Raw genomic sequence first — 8440 nt, 5'->3', positions numbered from 1 at the left:
GGGATGAAGGACAGACGAGATTGCACTTTCCTCGTGTATTGGGAACGATATTTCACCTGTACCGGTAAGTTGCTGCTCCATGTGTGCAAGCACAGGAAGCGTCGATGGAAAAAGCCCATGTATTCGTGCACGCCGACACCAAACTAGCAATACATGTACCGGTACATTGTACAATTTGTACTTCGAAGTAGTTCCCGAACTTACTTTCAACTCGCATCGTTCTTCATTTGCTTGATGATTTGGACAGTCAGAGTCACCGCTTAAAGTTATTCTCTTCTCGTTCCAAAGCTACACAATGTTTCAAAGTATTAGCCAGTGATCCCTTTATACAACATGTATGGCATAACACTGCGTAATAATGCCGATGTACTGCAGTGGGTGTCTAAAGGCAGTACAGTGTATTTACATGTACTAAAAAATATATTAAAAAAAAAAAATCCGCCCGCCCGCCCGTAAAAAAAATGTCCATGTTAGTCGAACCACACACCTTCTTTAGTTTGGCCTTACTATATTAGTCTACCATTGGTCTACTGTCACTGACTGTGGGCACTACGACTATGATGAGTATGACTCTATGACAGTCTGACTACAGTCTACAGTCTACAGTCTACAGTCTACAGTCTATAGTCAGACTACACAGCAGTACAGTCACCACAGTCATCGTCACACACTATTACTAGTACTAGTACCGTACTGGCAATATATGTTGCCGCAGTGAGGCCATGAAGCGTTACATTGGCACATGTTTGCCGCACGCAGGGCGTTACATGCAAAGTCGCACAGGAGCCGTTACACAGGTTTCTATATTGCCGCAGTCCTTTTTTTGCTATTGCCGCATCACTTTTTTGCTATTGCCGCATCATTTTTTGCTTTTGCCGCATCATTTTGAGTGAAAAGATCGCGGCACCCCGCCGGACGCGCGTTACGAACTCAACGAAAATTTGTCGCACTAGCCTGGTCGCGCGTTACGCCGCACCCCCCTGCGTTACGCGTTACGCGGCAACATATATTGCCAGTACGGTAGTACTTAGACTAGTAACTAACTTAGGGAAGTTAAGGCAAAAATTAAAATTTCACCAGTTGTAGTCTTCGGGGTGCTGAGTCGAATGGTCTTGGTCCGAGAAAGCTGAGACGCTCCCTTCCTACTTGAATCCCAATCGAACTCGCGCACTTCCACCGAAACTGGGTGACTGCGCCCTACGAGATGGGGATTTGTACGCAAAATGTCACTAAAAGCGCCATTTCGTTCTTATAAAAGCACGGATGACCGCGATTGGCCCATATGTTGTAGTCTTTTGGACGCTGAGTCGACTGGTTTTGGTCCGAAAAGGCTGCGATGCAGCGTTCCTCCTTTATTCCCAATCGAACATGGTTGAAGAAGCGGTCACGTGCTCCTGGGTGCCAAAATCACCTGGTCACCACGCCAGCATGCAGGCGACAACTTTCACACCAAGGTTCAACTCGAGTGACAGGACTGCACCCAAAAAAGGTCAAAACAGGCTGTAAGTTGTACCCTGCAGGCACGGTGACCAGCTGACTGGTGTACGCAGGAGCACGTGACCACTTCTTCAACCATGTTCGATTGGGAATTAGGGGCAAACGCTGCATCGCAGCCTTTTCGGACCGAAACCAGTGGACTCAGCGTCCAAAAGACTACAACATATGGGCCAATCGCGGTCATCCGTGCTTTTATAAGAACGAAATGGCGCTTTTAGTGACATTTTGCGTACAAATCCCCATCTCGTAGGGCGCAGTCACCCAGTTTCGGTGGAAGTGCGCGAGTTCGATTGGGATTCAAGTAGGAAAGGAGCGTCTCAGCTTTCTCGGACCAAGACCATTCGACTCAGCACCCCGAAGACTACAACTGGTGAAATTTTAATTTTTGCCTTAAAGGGGAAGTTAAGGCAAAAATTAAAATTTCACCAGTTGTAGTCTTCGGGGTGCTGAGTCGAATGGTCTTGGTCCGAGGAAGCTGAGACGCTCCCTTCCTACTTGAATCCCAATCGAACTCGCGCACTTCCACCGAAACTGGGTGACTGCGCCCTACGAGATGGGGATTTGTATGCAAAATGTCACTAAAAGCGCCATTTCGTTCTTATAAAAGCACGGATGACCGCGATTGGCCCATATGTTGTAGTCTTTGGGACGCTGAGTCGACTGGTTTTGGTCCGAAAAGGCTGCGATGCAGCGTTCCTCCTTTATTCCCAATCGAACATGGTTGAAGAAGCGGTCACGTGGTCCTGGGTGCCCAAATCACCTGGTCACCACGCCAGCAGGTGACAACTTTCACACCAAGGTTCAACTCGGGTTCAACTCGAGTGACAGGACTGCACCCAAAAAAGGTCAAACAGGCTAGTAAGTTGTACCCTGCAGGCACGGTGACCAGGTGACTGGTGTACGCAGGAGCACGTGACCGCTTCTTCAACCATGTTCGATTGGGAATAAAGGAGGAACGCCGCATCGCAGCCTTTTCGGACCAAAACCAGTCGACTCAGCGTCCCAAAGACTACAACATATGGGCCAATCGCGGTCATCCGTGCTTTTATAAGAACGAAATGGCGCTTTTAGTGACATTTTGCATACAAATCCCCATCTCGTAGGGCGCAGTCACCCAGTTTCGGTGGAAGTGCGCGAGTTCGATTGGGATTCAAGTAGGAAGGGAGCGTCTCAGCTTCCTCGGACCACGACCATTCGACTCAGCACCCCGAAGACTACAACTGGTGAAATTTTAATTTTTGCCTTAACTTCCCCTTTAACTTCCCCTTTAAGTATTAGTTAGGGCGCGTTCGAATTGTCTTCATCTTTAGTAGTCTAGATACAGTGCAACGAGTGTTAGTTTCCAAGATCTTTACAAGACTGGCGAACACTAAATGTCATGAAGAAAGTGAAGAGAAAGGAGGTTTATATAGGAAAGAGATTGTGATAGAAGACTGTGCAATGAAGTTTGTTGTTTTGTTAGATATCTGACGTGTGCTGTTTGGAAGAAGTGTTTGGATGCAAACAGAACTTACAAGAGATGAGTAAAGACTACTTTTCTACAATAGCGTTGTAGGCGAGGAGTGCGTAACATCAAAAGATGTCGTAATGTGTATTGGAACTATGCTAGCCAAACATTACGTAATTATTATGGTAGCGAAGTACGTGTAGTAGGTATTACAATGTGTGCGAGAGTATGGTGAATCAGTGTTTGTGATGATGAGGAAAATATGACGTGTACATGCAAACAAATGATGATGTCATGATGCGAGAACGTCAGAGACGCTACAGAGCTCCCCTCCTAGTGAATGAGTAATGAGCGATAACTAGCGCGATAAAGGGAGAGCAAGCAAATGGGATAAGCGAGAGAGTGTCAGAAATAGGCGGGAAATCTGACTTGACGACCAGCTCGTGTTTGGCGTGGCGGAGGCACGTCGAATGCGAGCGATGGCGTCGGCTTGGTCGGATGGCAATGGTCGACAGACTGGTTGTCATGGAATGCGGGTTTGAGTCGGTCGATGGATACTGTGTCGGAGCGGCCGTTGAGGTCGAGGCGGAAGTACTTATCATGACGTTCCAGGACTCGGTGTGGACCAGTGTAAGGACGTTGGAGGGGCGTTCGTGTTGCATCTGTGCGAATGAAGACATGAGAGCATGTCGAGAGGTCAGCTGGAATGAACGGATGCTGGGTGGGTGGCTTGCGGGGTTGTGTAGGGCGGAGCTCGGACATGGCTTGTTTGAGGCGGCTGACATAGGACGTCGGATCCGGAAATGGCTCAGGCTCGTCAGTGAGGAAATCACTTGGCAGGCGGAGGTGGCAACCGTAGACCATTTCTGCAACTGAGCAGTTGAGGTCAGCCTTCAGGGAGGAGCGAATGCCGAGCAGGACTAGTGGCAGATGTTCCGTCCAGCGCTGTGGATTGTCGGAAGCTCGGAGTGCAGCTTTCAGTTGTCTGTGAAAGCGCTCTACCATGCCGTTGGCAGCCGGGTGGTAAGCCGTTGTGCGAATGCGAGATGTGCCAAGTAGTGACATGAGCGATGACCACAGGGATGACTCAAATTGGGCACCTCGGTCGGTTGTGAGCACAGTGGGAACACCAAATCGGGCGACCCAGGTGGCAACAAACTGGCGAGCGACGGTTTCGGCTGTAATGTCGGGAATAGGTACTGCTTCGGGCCAGCGAGTAAAGCGATCTACCATTGTCAAGAGGTAGCGAGACTCACTAGAAGATGGAAGCGGGCCTACGATGTCGACATGGACATGGGAGAAACGAGCATCAGGTTGCTTGAATGCACTTACGGGAGATGTGGTGTGGCGCTGAACTTTAGACTGCTGACAAGCGTGGCAGGTACGACACCACTCACTAATATCCTTGTTCATCGCGGGCCAGACGTAGCGAGCTGTAATCAGGTGCCTGGTAGCGCGGGTACCAGGGTGGGAGAGGCCGTGAAGCGAATTGAAAACAGCACGGCGCAGCTTGGCAGGTACATACGGGCGGGCAGACGCAGTAGAGGTGTCACAGATGAGCGAGTGATCAGTCATGGGCAGAGCTATAGATTGCCAGCATAGCGAAGTGGATGGATCCTTACCAGGACTGGGCAAGTCTGGATCATCTTGTTGAGCGGCGGCAAAGGAAGCTGTGTCAATGGCAGTGATGGCAGAGACGGGCTCATCGGGTAGGTGGCATCGTGACAGTGCATCAGCGGCAGCATTCTGAGAACCCTTGACATGACGAATATCTGTCGTGAACTCAGCAATGTACGACAAATGGCGCTGTTGACGCGGGCTGTGGGTCTGTGAACGGCTGTGGATGGCATGTGTCAGAGGCTTGTGATCGGTGCACACATGGAAGACACGCCCTTCCAGGAAGTGTCGGAAATGCTTAATGGCTAGGTAAATAGCGAGGAGCTCTCGACAGAAGGTGCTGTAGCGTGTCTCAGCAGGCTTTAACTTGCGTGAAAAGAAGGCAACAGGATAACACTCACCATCTAGCTCTTGTTGGAGGACGGCACCAACAGCAATGTCTGAAGCGTCGACCATCAAGCTGTAGGCGGCATCCGGGCGAGGATGGTGAAGTGTGATGGCCTCAGTGAACGCAGCTTTGACATCATTGAAAGCAGCGATGGCCGAGTCGGACCAGACGAGCGCGCCTTTGGTGCGGTGGCGTTTCTCAAGCATAGCGTGCAGAGGTGCGAGCTTAGCAGCAAGATGTGGCTGAAATCGGTGATAGAACGTGACGAAGCCGATGAACTCACGGAGCTTACGAACACTAGCTGGCTGTGGGAATTCACGAATGGCGGTCATGCGAGCGTCGAGAGGTCGGATACCTGAGGCAGTCACGTGATGTCCCAGGAAGTCAAGCTCATCCTGGCCGAACTGCGACTTCCGGACGTTGATCAAGATGCCATGTGAAGCAAGGCGGGAGAATATGCAGCGAAGGTGGGCCATATGTTCAGCGGGTGAGGCGCTAGCAATGAGCAAGTCATCCAGATATGCAAAGCAGAAGGGAAGGTCTGAAACTACCTGGTCAATGAAGCGTTGGAATGTCTGGGCTGCGTTGCGAAGGCCAAAGGGCATGCGGACAAACTCAAACAGTCCAAAGGGGGTGGTGATGGCAGTTTTCGGGATGTCGTCAGGGTGCACAGGAATGTGGTGGTATGCACGGACGAGGTCAATCTTAGAGAATATGATCTTGTCATGCAGGTGGGACGTAAAGTCTTGAATATGCGGGATGGGATAGCGGTCGGGGATCGTGCAGTCATTCAAGGCTCGGTAATCACCACAGGGTCGCCAGTCACCGGATTTCTTTGGCACCATATGCAGAGGGGATGACCATGCACTAGAGGAGGGACGAATAATGCCTAAATCTAACATGTGTTGGAACTCACACTTAGCGACAGCAAGGCGGTCGGGTGCCAGACGGCGAGGCTTAGCGTGGACGGGGTGGCCATCTGTGACTATGCGGTGTGTCACATTGTGCTTGACAGGCGAGTCACCAGTGGTCGGTCGGACAAGGTCAGGAAACTCACTCAGCAGGGCAGAATACTCACTAGGGCTATCAGTGTCCAGCAGGTTGGTAGCGGAGGTGCTGACATCCGAGGCGGATCCGACAACGGCAAGTTGAGTAGTGGAGTCCCGGAGACATCTGGCGGCCAGGTCGACAGTGAGTTGGAAGTGGCCAAGGAAATCCGCACCCAGGATCGGATAGCTGACGTCAGCAACGACGAAGACCCATTTGAAAGTGCGTCGGAGACCTAAGTCTAAATCTAGCAGCTGCTGACCGTACGTGGCGATGCTGCTCTGATTCGCTGCACGGAGGCGAGGGCTATTGCGATGAACACGACGAGACAGAGTTACGAATGACGGAGGAAGAACACTGACGGCGGCGCCGGTGTCGACAAGGAACTCGACGGACTGGGAGCGATCCTTGACGAATAGTAGGCGACCGGTAGCGGTATTCGAGGGGCCAACCACACTAGCGGTCGCGACTAGTGGCTGGCCTTCCCGTTTCCCGACAGGAATCGGCAGGGGTCTCGGCATTTGTTCGCCTTCGCACCGAACGCACGGTGATACCAGCAAAGGTCGTCGTGATTGTCACGGCCGGGAGACCTGGAGGCACTTGGGTGGCGTGACGGTGGCCCGGGACTACGCTCTCGTTGGCGGCCACGCTGGGAAGGGGCACCAGTGTCACGGGTCATCACATTCACAGCGGACGTCAGCTTGGCGAGTTCAGCTCGGAGCTGGGCCATCTCAGCCCTGTCAGCGGTGCAGGCCTGTTCCGCATCTGTGGACGCTGTAGATCTACATGATAAGGCCGTACTAGACCGAGCAGGGGCTGCACTCAGAGTCAGAGCGTGAACACTTGTACCGGTGAGTGGGTTTGAGCACGTGCTATCAACCATCTTGTCAGCAAGCGCGGCGAGGTCGGCCAGGCTGAGGCACCAGTCACGGGCAAACGCTGTACAAACAGCTTGCGCAGGATAGTCGGGTCTAGAGACTTACTGCCCGAAAGCGAGCGGAAGCGGAAGAACCAGCGTTGCTGGACATATTGCACTTTACTCACGTCGGGGGTCACCAATTTAGTAGTCTAGATACAGTGCAACGAGTGTTAGTTTCCAAGATCTTTACAAGACTGGCGAACACTAAATGTCATGAAGAAAGTGAAGAGAAAGGAGGTTTATATAGGAAAGAGATTGTGATAGAAGACTGTGCAATGAAGTTTGTTGTTTTGTTAGATATCTGACGTGTGCTGTTTGGAAGAAGTGTTTGGATGCAAACAGAACTTACAAGAGATGAGTAAAGACTACTTTTCTACAATAGCGTTGTAGGCGAGGAGTGCGTAACATCAAAAGATGTCGTAATGTGTATTGGAACTATGCTAGCCAAACATTACGTAATTATTATGGTAGCGAAGTACGTGTAGTAGGTATTACAATGTGTGCGAGAGTATGGTGAATCAGTGTTTGTGATGATGAGGAAAATATGACGTGTACATGCAAACAAATGATGATGTCATGATGCGAGAACGTCAGAGACGCTACACATCAACTGTTCAAACAAATTTTATAAAGTCTTTTAAAGGGGAAGTCCGGTGAAAAATTTAAATTTCAGGGTCGGTAGAGTTTCGGGCGCTGAGTCGAATGGTGTTGGTCCCACGTGTCTCCGACAAAGCGTTCTCAAGATATTTCCGTTTGAAAAACTGAGTTTCGGGGGCTGCGCCATGACGTCATGCGGCCGCGCCACACCCTCTGCAACGTCATAGCGTGCAGCTAGGTCAAAAGGAGTGCGTGAAAGCAATAGTGTCAGTGCTATTTCAAATGATTTGGCGACTGATAGTTTGGTGCAAGCGACCCCGAAGACCTGTAACTCCTTGTGAGAGTGAGGATGCAGCCATGGCTGACCTTCATGAGTTCGGTCTGGGGCTGAGAACCTCGGTATTCAGCTGAAGAAATGGCCACGCGGGCCGGTCAAGAGTGAGCGCTACTGAGTTTCCGACTGATGAAGAAGCAGCAGCTATTGCAGACGAGGCTGATCAGATCGCTGGAGAGCAGGGTCGCCAAAATGGAGAAGAGTGATGCGAGTGCTCTAAAATGTTGTTCCATATCGATTAGATTCGCTTAGACTCCAGTAGCCTGCCACATGGTGATGTTTTGGTGCGAACTTGGAATATTTCGGACTACTCAATTGGAGAACAGTGCAGGCTCTTTGAACCACGGGCACAACTCTTCGCTCGCAACGCTATGGAATCTGAAAGTTCTAGGTCCGTGAGCTGTTCGCTGTTTTGTCACTTGTCACGGTTGTGCACTCATCGCTGTAACATAATAATAATGAGGCGGGTGCGGAAAACTAAAATTTTCTTTCTCAAAGCACAACCACCGGCACCGGCAAGGAGAAACGCACGTTCTCTGACTGCATGACTGTACGACTGATACGAGTGTAGTACATGACAAGTGCGTGTGTTGA

This window comes from Sycon ciliatum, chromosome 9 (genome assembly GCF_964019385.1).
Source record: "Sycon ciliatum chromosome 9, ocSycCili1.1, whole genome shotgun sequence".
Taxonomy (NCBI): Eukaryota; Metazoa; Porifera; class Calcarea; order Leucosolenida; family Sycettidae; genus Sycon; species Sycon ciliatum.
The sequence above is the reverse complement of the archived record's forward strand: the minus strand, read 5'-3'. Positions refer to the sequence as shown.